Raw genomic sequence first — 15,092 nt, forward strand, 5'->3', positions numbered from 1 at the left:
TACCCTGCAGTGCCATGTGGCCCAACAGTGTCAACGCTAGTGCAGGATAAATGGTTACTCTTTTTTAATATTTACCACAAGTCCAGTTCTACATCTTTCCCTTTCCATTCGGTCCCAAGAACCTCACTAAGTAGGCCTTCTAACTGCTAACCTGCAATAACTTTCAAGATAAATAATTTAAATTTGATTTAAAAAATCTACTGCATATTCCCTGCACCATAGTAGAAGCCATGCTTCTTGCCTCCCACAGCGTCTTCATACACTGTTTGACATAACAAAGTTTGCTTTGTTTCTAAAGTACTCCTAGTAGGTATATAGCTCAAGTAACACCATTCTCAGACACCAAAAGAAGTCAGGTCAAGTACCACCAATCTCACATTAAAGATCAGGCACTAGAGCTGACTACATTAACAGCTTGACCAGGCTAGGTAATGTGTGTAAGTAGGAAGGTAGCCAGTTATTCAGATAGTGGAAAACAGTTTCTAATTCAGATTTTATGACTTCTCCTCTACACTTTAGATTTCTTCAGGTAAACTTTATGATTGTTTAGGGTTCCTTTCCCATGTAAATCATATTTGATGAGTCCATGCATGGAAAATTGTAGGAAACTTTCTTATGAAATCTGTTAGCATCCTGAAATATCAAGATAAAACTTGTGTATGTGTTCTGTGATTACAGATGGTTTCTTTCTACAGTTTTTTTTTTCATTGTGAAACATTAGAGTTGTTTTATTTCTTGGCTAATCTTTATTTATAAAAACTGTCTGGCACATGTAGGATAAAATATGGACTTGAAAACAGTGTAAAATAATGTTTGTTTTCTTTAGTTCATAATGGTTATACCAAGCTTTAAATTTGTACATGTGATAGCTCCTGCAATTAATGTCACACTTAACTATATTGAAATTCAACTTCTGTCCTTAAAGCTTTCTGTGCCACATACAAAAACACACATCACACTGTTCACAGACACATACTTATATATACTCTGTTTGCTGTACTGGGGATCAAATCCAGAGCCAATGGGTGCTTAGCAAGTACTTTGCTACACAACTAAATTCTCAACCCTCTTTTTCACTTTGTACTTTAGAGATAACATTCATGAAGCTTTCTAGGCTGGTGTTGAATTTCCTCTGTAGTGCAGAAAGACTGAACTTGCAATTCTCTTTGCTTGGCCTCCTAAACAGCTGGGACATCAGACAAACTGCTGGCCATGGCTTATATGCACTTTCTGTGGCAATGAATATTCAGGCATTGGCTTTGTGAAATCCTTTTAAAGACTCAATTATTACTGACTTGAAAAATAATGGTTGTTTTCTCTGTGAACTTTGTGCTTGCTTTAGTTGATCTGTGCTTCAGTTTGCTCTTGTCATTTTACAGTACTATTTACCAAGAACAAGCTTAAAACACATAGTAGATAAGACACACGCAGATGGGACAATAACATCCACACCCCTGCAACGAATCTATATGGCTTGAAATTCTTGGCTTTACAATTAGAATTAAAAGCAAAGGTTTTTTTTTTCAGTAGCTATCCCACAATCAAAAAAGTCTTCAAGATAGAATTAAGCTGAGGCATGAGAATGGCCCATGAGCTCAGAAAAGATCACAGAGTAAAATGTTTGAATAAGACAACAAACATTTACTCAATAAAAATAGAATTATTTTGTTCTTGTAAAATTTAGTGGAAAATCTTTTCTTTTCCACATTTTTTTTTCAAATACTAAACCCAAGTCTGTTTTTAAATTTTCCAGCACCAATCTCTCTAAGTAATTCAAACCATTGTGGAATATTTGTGTGTTCCATTTAAGGGAAGAAGTACAAGAACTTGAACAAAATGATTCCATTGCTAACAAAAGCCAGTCACTGTCATGTGATTAATTTAGGTAAGATGAGTTGAAAATGTCCAATAAATGTGAGATGACAGCTGGCTGGTATGAGGAGTGAATCTGAGGTATTTATGAAGACTGAAGTTGAAGTAATATGACCTGACTAGGACAGTGCAGGTCTTCCCTCTGCTAAGCAAAATGAAGCTATTTGGAAAATGAAAACATACTTTTCATTTATACTTAAGTTGTTCTTTAACTAAAGCAATTCAAATGACAAGCTGGCATGTTTATCCCTTCTGCTCTGAAGAAACCATTGATTGAAGGGATCACTCCTAAAGTCTTGTAAGAAGAGGAGCTCTTTCTTAGGAGATCCCCAAAAAACAATTAAAACTAAAAGTGTTATGCATCCCATCTCAATGTCTTCTGGCCTGCAAAGGAATGTGAAGTGGGAAAAGCTACTTTGTTAGATGTTAGCTGTGACTAATCACATAATCATGCTCTGGGTAAGGAAGACAGTACCTAGCATCAACACACACACAAAAGACCCACAATTTCATATCAGAGTCCCATGAGTATTCAAAGCACTCAGACATCTGCTCAAGGGTGCATCATTGGTTGTGAGCTGAACCTGTGATTCTACGTGGTCACAGCATATACTTGCCTCCTGCCTTCATATGATTAATAAAGAACACTGTGAGTCATGAAAGGCTAGATGACCAAAAAGATGTTTCCAATCAATAAACCAGAAGGTGTGCTGGCTTGTATACAGGCTATTTGTTCACTGCTTAGAAACAAACTTTTGCCCAGATCAACAGTTCATAACCATGAAAATGTGACCATCACATAAAGTTTCAAAAGTACATGAGAAAGCCATTTCCACTGGCTTTTCTGTGTCCTCACTGGCTTTGTATTAGGCCTTTACAAACCCCAAATCTTATCCACATTCTTGAGTGCCTTGGCTTTAGAAACAACTGATTGGACTGAATTCAATACAATTCTTCAAATGACTGTAACAAAGTTTCAAATGAAGCTCCAACCGACCCAGGGGAGCCTGAGTTTCTCCAAATGCCAATGTGCTGCTATCTATAATGTTGTTTTCTGCAGCCCAGCAACGGTCAGCTGGCTTACTAAGGAGTTAGTTACAATAGTTTAACAAGGAATTAGTTACAATAGTTCATTCTTTAAACAGGGGCCTGCTGTCACTTGTTACAAAAGAGTTCTGAGGTTTCCCTTTGTTAGTGCCATTCAAACATGCCCTTAGCAGGCTTAGTGCTACAGAATTGTGAATGCTGTTAACAGGCAAATTGCCCTAAGAAACTGTCCTGCCACAAATGACTATAGTTCTTCTTTAGCTAAGAGTTCTCTCAGTTAGGAGCACCCTAAGATCAGTAGCTAAGAGACTTATCTGCACTGAAGTCACTTTGGAATTCCAAGAACCCCTGCCATATACCTCTGCCCTGAGCCACTGACTTGCTCCTAATCCTGGGGCATTGGTTAAGAATGTCCATTTAATGTGGTACATCTACACAATGGAATATTACTCAGCTATCAAAAACAATGACTTTATGAAATTCGTAGGCAAATGGTTGGAACTGGAAAATATCATCCTGAGTGAGGTAACCCAATCACAGAAAAACACACATGGTATGCACTCATTGATAAGTGGCTATTAGCCCAAATGCTTGAATTACACTAGATGCCTAGAACACATGAAACTCAAGACGGATGATCAAAATGTGAATGCTTCACTCCTTCTTTAAAAGGGGAACAAGAATACCCTTGGCAGGGAATAGAGAGGCAAAGATTAAAACAGACACAGAAGGAACACCCATTCAGAGCCTGCCCCACATGTGGCCCATACATATACAGCCACCCAATTAGACAAAATGAATGAAGCAAAGAAGTGCAGGCCGACAGGAGCCGGATGTAGATGTCTCCTGAGAGACACAGCCAGAATACAGCAAATACAGAGGCGAATGCCAACAGCAAACCACTGAACTGAGAATAGGTCCCCTATTGAAGGAATCAGAGAAAGAACTGGAAGAGCTTGAAGGGGCTCAAGACCCCATATGAACAACAATGCCAAGCAACTAGAGCTTCCAGGGACTAAGCCACTACCTAAAGACTATACGTGGACTGACCCTGGACTCTGACCTCATAGGTAGCAATGAATATCCTAGTAAGAGCACCAGTGGAAGGGGAAGCCCTGGGTCCTGCTAAGACTGAACCCCCAGTGAACGTGATTGTTGAGGGGAGGGCGGCAATGGGGGGAGGATGGGGAGGGGAACACCCATAAAGAAGGGAAGGGGGAGGGGTTAGGGGGATGTTGGCCCGTAAACCAGGAAAGGGAATAACATTCGAAATGTAAATAAGAAATACTCAAGTTAAAAAAAAAAAAAAAAGAATGTCCATTTATAGAAGAGGGTGCGAGAGGCCTGGGAGTAAGATTGGAAATGAGTGAAAGGGTCTCTGTTGACTAGCTGGAGGTCTGAAATAGGAGAGGATACTGAGAGTCTATGGAGGTGACCTTAGCATAGATTCCTACCAGAGGTCGATATAGAGACTGAAATATCTACCTCCTCTAGCCAGGCAGAATTTCCAGAAAAGCAAGAGGGACATCAATCCACCCACAAAACCTTCAACTCAAAATTTGCCTTGCTTACATGATGTGCAGGGGAAGAGACAGAGCAGACACTAAGAAAATAGCGAACTAATGACTACCTCAACATGCGGCCCATTTCATGGTAGAGAGCCAACTCCTGACAGTATTCATATTCTGCTATGTTTGCAGACAAGCAACTAGTATAACTGTCCCCTGAGAGGCTTCATCCAGCAACAGATGGAAGCAGATGCAGAGACCCACAGCCAGACATCAGGCAGAGCTTGCACACTCTTGTGGAAGAGTAATAGATAGAAGTCAGGTGTCAAGGGCAGTACAAAAAGATACAGAATTAACTAACCTGGGACCATGAGGCTCACAGAGCCTGGATCGCCAACAAGGAAACATACAGGAACTGGACCTAGACCCCTTATACATTTTAGCGTATGTGCAACTTGGTGTTCATGTGCTTCTCATAACAAGTGGAATGGGAGAATTCTTGGACTCTGCTCCCTGTCACAGGGTCACCTCCACCCCACCACCATACCACCACCCCCCTTCTCCTATGAATAGTTGTAAGGGTGCAACTAGGAAGAAAGAAGGTGGGGAGAGATTGTGATTGAGACATTAAGTGAATTAAAAAATAATTTTTTAAAAAAAGTTGATGGAAGCTGGTAACTGGAAGATATGAGCAAAGAGCTCCCCATGAAATGAAATTAGCAAAGCAAATTTAGATACATTTGTTCTGGTGAGTTCAGCAGACCCTTCTCTAGGCAATGGAAAATGTCTCACCAATTTACTGTGCTTTTGCTCAATGTTACTTTCCAAACCATCCCATTCCCTTTTGTTATTTTCTGTATCTTTTAGTAAATGGAAAAAAATTTAAATGTTTTTTTGGGAGAGAATTCCATTATATTTTATCTGATTTTCTTGGCACCTTAATTTGTCTTCCCTGATGTTTATCACTTGTGTTTATTCTTTTAAGCCTGGACATTTCTTGTTTTCCTTTACTTGTAAACACTATGCACCTTTGATGAGAAGTTGAGAAGAGTAACTTCATATACCCCTGTAGGGTCACCATAATTTTCCTTGTAAGTACCGAATATGATATGGATTTAAAGGTCTTTGGTCTTCTGACTATGTTGTTGGAGGTAAGCTTCAGCTTTCTCTGTAGCATACGCATTACATACAACAGGCTGTATTCCTTTGAACTTGATGTGCTATTTGGCAATAAAGAAGGAAACATATATAATTTGATAATAATCCAAATCAAAAACATGTACAAATTTAATTAGGAATTTAAAATATGGATTATATTGCCAATTCTAAGTATGTCCAAGACCTTGGATAAGTCTACACTTCATAACCCCAGTGCAGATCTAAGATCCCTTTTATGGAATCTTGTTCTTTGGTAAGGAGCTGCTGTGTAAAGGTTGATTTCAAACAAATATTTACCTGACAGACTCAGTAAGACTCAGAGCCAAGGCAAGGAAAGAGCAAAGAGGGTTAGACATTAGACTCAGAAAGGAGCCCTTCCCTCCTTCCTCACTTTCTTTTTCTCTCTTTCTTCCATTTTTATGTCACTCACATTTTAACAAGAGTTGTTTATTGGTTTAATAAAACTAATCTCACAAATGTTGCCATGGTGTGGACTCATGTCAGCATTTCCATTGTAACCTTTGCTTTCAGGGGGATTTAACAGCTATAAAACATCCTCTGGGTAAAACTCTGGCACCAAAAATAACAGGATTGCAAAGGCTCAGCCATGAAGGAATGCCTCTCTCTCTGTGTGTGTGTGTGTGTGTGTGTGTGTGTGTGTGTGTGTGTTTGTGTGTGTGTGTATCTGTGTTTTAAATGTTCATTTGATCATTCTTAGATACATTTGAAGTATTTCCAATCTGAAATTGCGTAGTGAATTTTTAACTCAGAATTTCATCTATACACCACTATACATGAATGCTGTTAAAAGACTTTATTAATTCTATGCAGCATAGATTTCACATTTCCTTTAACCTCTTTCTCTGCAGCCTCTTGTATGTGCACTAATGAGATCACTCATTTCGGCATTAAATCCTGTTCATTATCCTGTTGTTGTTTGTTGTTGTTGTTGTGGCTTATGTATGCCCTATTAATTCCCAATGTCCATGCAGAGAGTTACTTGGGTCAACAGAGGAAGACTCTCAAGGAACTCTCACTAGATTGGAATTAGAAATCATGAAAATTCTAGATGTTTCTCTCCCTAGCAAATTTATATGAAATTATATAACATATTTGTAAACTGCATTCATTCTCAAAAGGATTTACTGGGCTTATATAGATCCCATTGTCACTCCCCCTCCAGCATGTAAGGGATGGGACATTTTTCATTTTGAGATGCCCAAGATCAGTGTCTAAATACCCTTCTAGTTCTAGAAGAATTCCCCAAAACCATGCTAAGTAGAACAATATATTTAAGGAAGTTCCAGCAACTGGAGGGACTACTATGATTTCAGCATGATGAATCCAGTTTTCAAGGGAGGAATGTTGAAACTGTTCACAGAAAAATGTACAAGTATATCTACAATAACCAAGGATTCAGTCTTTAGTCAGAAGACAAAGCTCTTGTTAATGCATCTCACACTTGGCACCTACACAGGGAATGCCTATACAAAGCTACTGCTATAGTGCATTCCTGAAGTACCTACTCCTGAGATGAGATAATTTTAGCCATGCTATCTTCCTCACATCCTCTTACACACACACACACACACACACACACACACACAGAGAGAGAGAGAGAGAGAGAGAGAGAGAGAGAGAGAGAGAGAGAGAGAGAGAGGCATTCCTTCATGGCTGAGCCTTTGCAATCCTGTTATTTTTGGTGCCAGAGTTTTACCCAGAGGATGTTTTACCCAGAGGAGCTCTATCAAGGATGTGAGCTGCCTGACATCTTAACAAATTCTCTTTTCCTTTGACATTGAAATGGTTAAGCTTCTGTTGTTTATGAAGAAATGTCTTACACAAAATATATAAATCATTTAAAAGACAAAATAATTCATTTAGAAACTATTAGGCTGTTATTATTCACAATGTGCTCCTTCTAGAAATGCCTAATCCCTGCCCTTCCTATAGCCACAGAATCATAACTTCATCCTCATAACATCTACACACACACTAGTGTTGGAAAAGTCTTTACCTAGTATATTTCAAGTCTTAAACTAATGACCTTTTTATATAAAGCATAGACCTAGATCAGTACACACATTATCACCACTGGAGACCCGAAAATCTTGGAAAAGCAATTTAATACTATTCTATAGGCAGGAGTTTCCAGATATGACTTATCTCTGCTCTATAACATGTACATCTAATCTTATTAGAGGTTAGGCAGGGGTAACATATTTAAAATGGTAGTAATTCCTTTTGTTGTCACTCTGAGAATGCCAATTAAGGAGAAGAAATTCGAACTCCACAACTGTGCATGCCTGGCTATAGAATGTTGATATAATTTGACACCACTGAATTCATTCCCTAGTCATATACACCAAAGAGCAAAAAAATGGTGTGTCACAGATAGAGATGACCAATATTTCACTTGGCTGGGGTGCTTTCAGGATCAAGAAAGAGGAGAATACAATAAAGTTCCTATCCAGAGCACCCTAGGCTATATGCTAGTGGGCAGGGGAACAGGTAGAACTGAAGCAGCATTTCTCAGGCCTATTCCAGCAGACCTCCAGTGAAGCCATGGGGTTCTTTCTAGACCTTTTAGCTATCAGTGGTCATGTATGGCACTGCAAATGAATGACAGTGACCAAATGTGACACTTAGTTTGGGCCCTACATGAAATGGGTTATACCCCTCATCAGAGAGGACAGGGTTTTTCAAGATGGAGCTATTTTTGTCCCTGTATCAGAGTGCCTGTTACCAGCAGTCCAGAGGCTTGTACTGGCTGCTCTGCTGTGTAATGTATGAATTCTGAGTTGGCTAGAAAGGAGTCAATGTTGGAAAATGTCTGTAGATCTAAGGAATAGTAATATGTTGGGTTTCTAGCTCCTCCAACTATCAAAACTCAGACAAGTAATTCCTTCTCAAGGTGACTCCCTGGATACTGGATGTACACCTTAGAGAGTAGATGAAGTGACCATACATGTAGATGTGTACATTTAGTGAATTAAATGTATATATATATGCACATGGCACTCATATATGCATAAAAAAGAAAAATTAAGGTCTGTGGCTATGGGATTTTTAAATATGAAATTTTTCTTGACATTGAATTGTATATTATTTCTTCACATGATTCTATGATACTGAACTCCTTAATCTAGAAATATCTAAATCAGATAAATTATCTTTAAGATAATATGGATTCAATATGTATTCAGAACAAAATTAGTCCCTGTTAGAAGGATTTAGTCTCTCCTGTTAACACCAAATGCTAACATAATTACTCTCACCCTTCATGCTTCAAAGACCTGTGAAAATAAACAGTATTCGGTATTTCTCATGCTCGTTGATTCTTCTATTTCTTGGCAGTAACTGGATAGGAGAACTGAAGAGAACTTTAAGTTTACATTATTTTCTATAAAATTACATATACTTCAAAGTGATTTATCTACTTGATTTTCCTGTGGGACTCCTAACAGCAGAAGCAGGGGGCTGTCTCTGACTCAGATGCCTGCCTTTGGAACCCTTTCCTCCTACTGAGCTGCCTCTTGTAGCCTCCATAGGAGAAGATGCAGTTCATCTTACTGCAACTTGATGTGCCAAGGCTATTTGATACCCATGGGAGGGAGACCTTCACTTTTCTGAAGCAAAATGTTGGAGGAGTGGATAGAGGGTGGAGGGAAGGTTTTAAGGTAGGACTGGGAGAAAAGGAGGGAAGATAAATTGAGGTCAAGATGCAAAAATTAATTAAAAGGATCTGTCTAATTTAGTGTAATAGATTTATACAAATGATAAACAACTGAGAATTTGTTACTTTTATCATAATTGTAACAAAATTATTAACAGAATCAATAAGAAAGTAAGCGTTTATTTGGGCTTTATGAAGATATGATCCATTATAACAAAAAAAATGGTGAGTAGATCAACTGGGCTACAATAACATTAGGTTATAGGATAATGTATTCACATTGTGATGAATTAAGAAGCAGAAAGCTTGGGGAGAAAAATGGGCCTAGCTATTACAGTCAAAGGCCCACTGGCAGTAGCCTGTCTCTCTCTACAAGCAGCCACACTTTAATGTCAAAAGCCTCCACAACCTCCCAAGACAGCACTGCCTGGTTAGTGGCAAATGTTAGGACACATGAATTTACTGGAGATATTTCAGACTCAAATAGTAGTAGCTGCATCCAAAGAACCACTGTTGTTGTAGAAATATAAAAAAATAAAAAAATGTATTGGCGTCTTTTACCCCACTAGGTCCAGCACCGTGGTACCCTAAGATATCTGCTAGGTATCTTGGCGGAAACAGAGCCCAGCCACACACTTTCCTACACTCAAACCCTCACATAAAAGAACACACAACACAATAATCTTAGATCCAATTGGTAAGATAAAATTGCCCACTTAAACATACAAAGCCCGGTACCATCCACCCCTTAGGAACATTGATAACAACCTGTAAATACACAGAGCAGAATCTTAACATCACCTGCCATGGCTTCTCACCCACTCCTCTGTCCTGTCTCTCTGGTCCAGTCTCCTCCTCTTCTTTCAAACTTCTCTCCCACCCATCCTTCCTTGTACTCCAATGACAGGCCTCTTTCTATCTTGTACCTGCCCCTCACCTGTGCTTTACAGATTCAACGGGGAGAAGGTTCTGGTGAAGTCACCTGATTCCTGAATACATGACTAGCCAGCTGTCCTTGGGGCAGTGGAATTAGCATCAAAATGCAGATAACTTCGGAGCAAACCACAACATTTCCCCCTTTTTGTCCAGTTAAAAAGCCTTTTCACTTATATATAAATTGAGTACAATTATTACCATTCTACAATTTATGAAGCATATGACATACTCAACACCCAGTCCATCACTATATCAGTTAAACAGAACATTTAGTTATCCATTCCAGCTTAATGAAAGGCTTAAAATCTACATTATATCTTGGCTAGCTTGTATACTATCTGACCACTATCCAATAAAATATGTATATTCAGAGTTATACAGTCTGATAGGCTATGAGACTATAATCAGTCTTCAACCCCGTCAGAAATCTGAGAATGACCAAATATCTATACACATAGGAAGCCTAACACAGCTTCTAGAACTGAGAGGTTGTAGAGACAAATCTCCACAAGCACAGTCCCCTGTTAGCAACATGTGAACGCCAAGTCTGGCCCAAAATCAACTGACAGACTCTTGAAATGCAGTTTTTAAAGGGCTGATCACCCTGTCTTGGCAGAGTTTATCAGTCAACTATTCTGCATAATTTGTCCTTTTCTGGACAGTATTAGTCTGCAGATGAAACAGGCAGTTTTGTCCAGTGGCTGCCTAGCCACAAAGTATTGCCTCACCTGGAGGTAGAGATGTTCACATTCTTCATTAAATCCACCAAAGGGTAACTGTTAGGAGCAGATATGTCTCAACAAAAGACAAATAACCTTAAATCTCAAATTTTGTGGATTTCTGACGTTATAGACAATCTGTATTGTTGTCTTTATATCTTAATTATATATTGAAAGTACTCCCACAATATGTTTGCTATTTGGCCCTTGACTCACATGTGTAATCAACTCAGAAGTTTGTAATGACATCAATAGAAGGACTGGCTCTAAACCTTGTACTTTTAAACTTTTAACAAATAAATTCTATATCAAAGCAAAGATATGATTTTAGCTTTAACTAAAAATGAGATTATGACTGTATACTCAATCTAGTTAATCCTCCCTGTTAAATTACAACCAGTTTTAAATTCCTCATAAAAAATAAATTTAGAATAACCACTTCCAGACCCCCAAAAGTCCAGGGAATTGGGACGACGACGACTCTTCCATAACTTCTTCAAGCTGTACATGGACGTTGAGATATCCTTAGGGGTTAGGGGCAGGAAGAATGAAGCAAATGCTGTAGCCGATGTGTCCTGACTGGACCCAGATGAATGTCCTTGAGACCAGGAATCCAAGTAGGCACACTCTGTAAAATACAACTCTCAAGACAAAAGTTTAGAATCGAGATTGTTTTTTTGTTTGATTCTCCTGAATAAATTTTTCAGGCGGACTACCGCTATCAATTCTGATCAGTATGACTCGGTGAGGTTTCCAGAGCCTAATCACACTTTTTAAAAACAAAAAGACAAAATCTTTCTCCCGATATACTGTGTTCCTTAGTCTGAAACCAGAAAAGTTTATATCTTGCACTCTCTCCCAGAGTAATAATATAACCATAAAACTCAAAATCACACCCATCAAGAAGACTAAACAATTTTTTAAAAAAGGAAGCAAGCTAAACAAAGAGCCTGATAAGTTTTTGTACTCTGTGATATCAGGAAAATAACCCAAAATTCCCATGGAGCCCACATTAAGAGAATCTAAGCTTCCTGTTGTGATAAATATCAAAAGTAAGTACAAACCCTTGCTAGCCCCAGCATCAACAAGCCATATGACCTTTAGCGGGGTAATTCATAAAACAAACCAAATATTTTCTATCAATTCCAATATCAATAAGCAACATATCAAACCAGGAATTTAGTCCAAAATATCTCAATCTGTCAAGCTCTCTACCCGGAGCCACAGATTTTTATTTAACCTTAATAACTTCTATAATATATGTCTGCATTCACTTTTCCTGGTGTTACAGACATTTATCACAACTCTCTACTTGGAGTTAGTGACCAATTTTTCCCTAAGTTCCGAACCATAGATGAAAATCACCATGTGATTCGGGTAATCTCTTTACTCTCCTTAAAACAAACTTAAACACCTATCAATTCTAAAACCAACAAGCAACTTAAAACTCAGGACTTTAGCCCAAAATATATCCATCTGTTAAGCTCTCTACCCAGAGCCACAAATTTTTCTTTAACCTTAATAATTTCTATAATATATGCCTGCATTCACTCTCCCTGGTGTTACAGACATTCATCACAACTCTCTACTTGGAGGTAGTGACTAATTTTTCCCTATCTAAGTTCTGAACCGTGGATGAAAATCCCCACCTGATTCAGGTAATCTCTTTACTCTCTTCTTTCTAAAAACAAACTTAGTCACCTTTTAATACATGTAATTAAGAAATAGCTTGTCTAACTATGATTTCAACCCAAAATTCCCGTAGAGCCCACTTTAAAAAGAATATGAGCATCCTGAAAGACTTTCTAAACAACTTTCTTTAAAAAGCAGCTTTTAATCTCTAACTCTCTGAGCTGCCATTATTTATCACACAGCAGGAGACCTACAGCCTGCCAGCCCAGGCTGCTTCCCCGTTTCTTCGTTTGAATTCCTGCCCTTGTGATATCACATAACTTAACATGGTGCTGGCTTCCTCTTACTTGGAAAATACAAACTTTCTCTCAACTATTAAGATTACTAGTGGATTCTTGCCCATCACATTGGTTCACCTTTTCATCTATGGTTCAGAACTTAGGGAAAAATTGAAGGAAGAGGAGGAGACTGGTCCAGAGAGACAGGACAGAGGAGTCGGTGAGAAGCCATGGCAGATGATGTTAAGATTCTGCTCTGTGTATTTACTGGTTGTTATCAATGTTCCTAAGGGATGGATGGTACCGGGCTTTGTATGTTTAAGTGGGCAATTATACCTTATCCACTGGGTCAAAGATTATTGTGTTGTGTGTTCTTTAATGTGTAGATTTAAATGTAATGGAGTTGGGGGGGGGCTGGTCTGGGCCGCTTTGGAGCTAGGATGTGTTTCAGACAAAATATCTAGGAGATATCTTGGGGCATTGCAGTGCCGGACCTAGTAAGGTAAAAGACCACAATACTTTATTTATTTTTTATATTTTTACTACAGACCACAGCATTGTATCAAACAAAAAAGGTCTACAGTTACTCTGAAATGTTATGGATAAAAAGTTGTGATTACAATTGTAATTGTTACTGTAATTAAGGAATTTTTTCCATAAACAAGTTGTTTTATAATGCTATAGTCCACATGAAATGGTTCCCAAGACATCTGCGTTTTAAAACCTTCATTGTGGAGCCTGTAGAGCTAGTAATGGAGTTAAGAGTATGTACTTGAGAACACGTCAAAATTTCATTTCCAGCACCTATGTTGGATGATTACTACCATCCTGTAACTCCAGTTCCAAAGGATCTGACACCCTATTCTGAACTCTTCAGGCACCTATACTCACTCACATGCACAGAGATGAGCATACACACACACACACACACACACACACACACACACACACGGGGGGGGGCAGGCAGGCAGGCAGACAGACAGACAGACTGACTGACTGACTTTTGGTTTCTTTAAAAAATAACACAGAAATGTTATAGGACTATGTTTTTCTTTTAATCCCAGGTGTGGGATATAGGGCTGCTTTAGATTTTCCACAGCAGCAGACTATGATTTACCCTGTACTCCGGCAGAGGTATGATTTGCCAGCTGCAGATAGTTTTGGACAAATATATGTTTGGAATTTTGGGACCTCTTGAGAGGATATGTAAATGCAAGAGCCCCAAGAAGGGTGCTGCTGCTGCTGCTGCTGCTGCTGCTGCTGCTGCTGCTTGCTGCTGCTGCTGCTGCTGCTGCTGCTGCTGCTGCTGCTGCTGCTGCTGCTTGCTGCTGCTGCTGCTGCTGCTGCTGCTGCTTGCTGCTGCTGCTGCTGCTGCTGCTGCTGCTGCTGCTGCTTGCTGCTGCTGCTATTGCTGGTTGCTGGTTGCTGGTTGCTGGTTGCTGGTTGCTGGTTGCTGGTTGCTGGTTGCTGGTTGCTGGTTGCTGGTTGCTGGTTGCTGGTTGCTGGTTGCTGGTTGCTGGTTGCTGGCTGCTGGTTGCTGGTTGAAGATATCAAAATTGCCCCCAAGGAACTCAATGCTCCTCATCAGCAGGAAGTACTCTAATGTTATCAATACCCCATTTACCTCTAACCTTCTTTCTTTTCTACCTAGTATTAGAGGGGAGGTGTTAGAAGGTATAAGGGTAAAGAAGAGTGGTAGAAATAGAAACCCGTAAAGTGGCCAAAAGTCCAGCTGTAAGAGGCACCCAGACACAGGGCACAACAGAATCAAGGTCTGATTTCCACAGGGAAGGATATCCTGTTTCAGGTCATCAGCAAAAAGTTTATTGTGGGTCCTACCTCTAGGAAACTTTGCTCTCCGATGGTATTTTCTGGGCCCATCGTCGTCGTCGTCGTCGTCGTCGTCGTCGTCGTCGTCGTCGTCGTCGTCATCGTTGTCGTCGTCGTCATCATCATCATCACTATTTCTATATTCTGCCTTAAAACAAGATTGGGAGAATGAATGAACAATTGAAAAATTGCAGGTGAAAATGGAGGGACCAGAGAAACAAAAACTGGCTAAAATGGGAAAACCAAAAGTCATTGTACTTACATTTCTGAAAGGGTTGCTGAGTTGATTGTGCAAAAAGAATAATTGTGGGTAGAAATGGAAGTGCTTGAGAAGCAAGTAGTACTAGAAAAGGGAGAAATAAAAGGTGCAGACATGGTGACTGAGTAGACAGAAGTTTCCCCCAGGAGGAAAGAGGAAAACAAACTATCCCAGATA

This window comes from Rattus norvegicus, chromosome 5 (genome assembly GCF_036323735.1).
Source record: "Rattus norvegicus strain BN/NHsdMcwi chromosome 5, GRCr8, whole genome shotgun sequence".
In the NCBI taxonomy this organism is placed as follows: domain Eukaryota; kingdom Metazoa; phylum Chordata; class Mammalia; order Rodentia; family Muridae; genus Rattus; species Rattus norvegicus.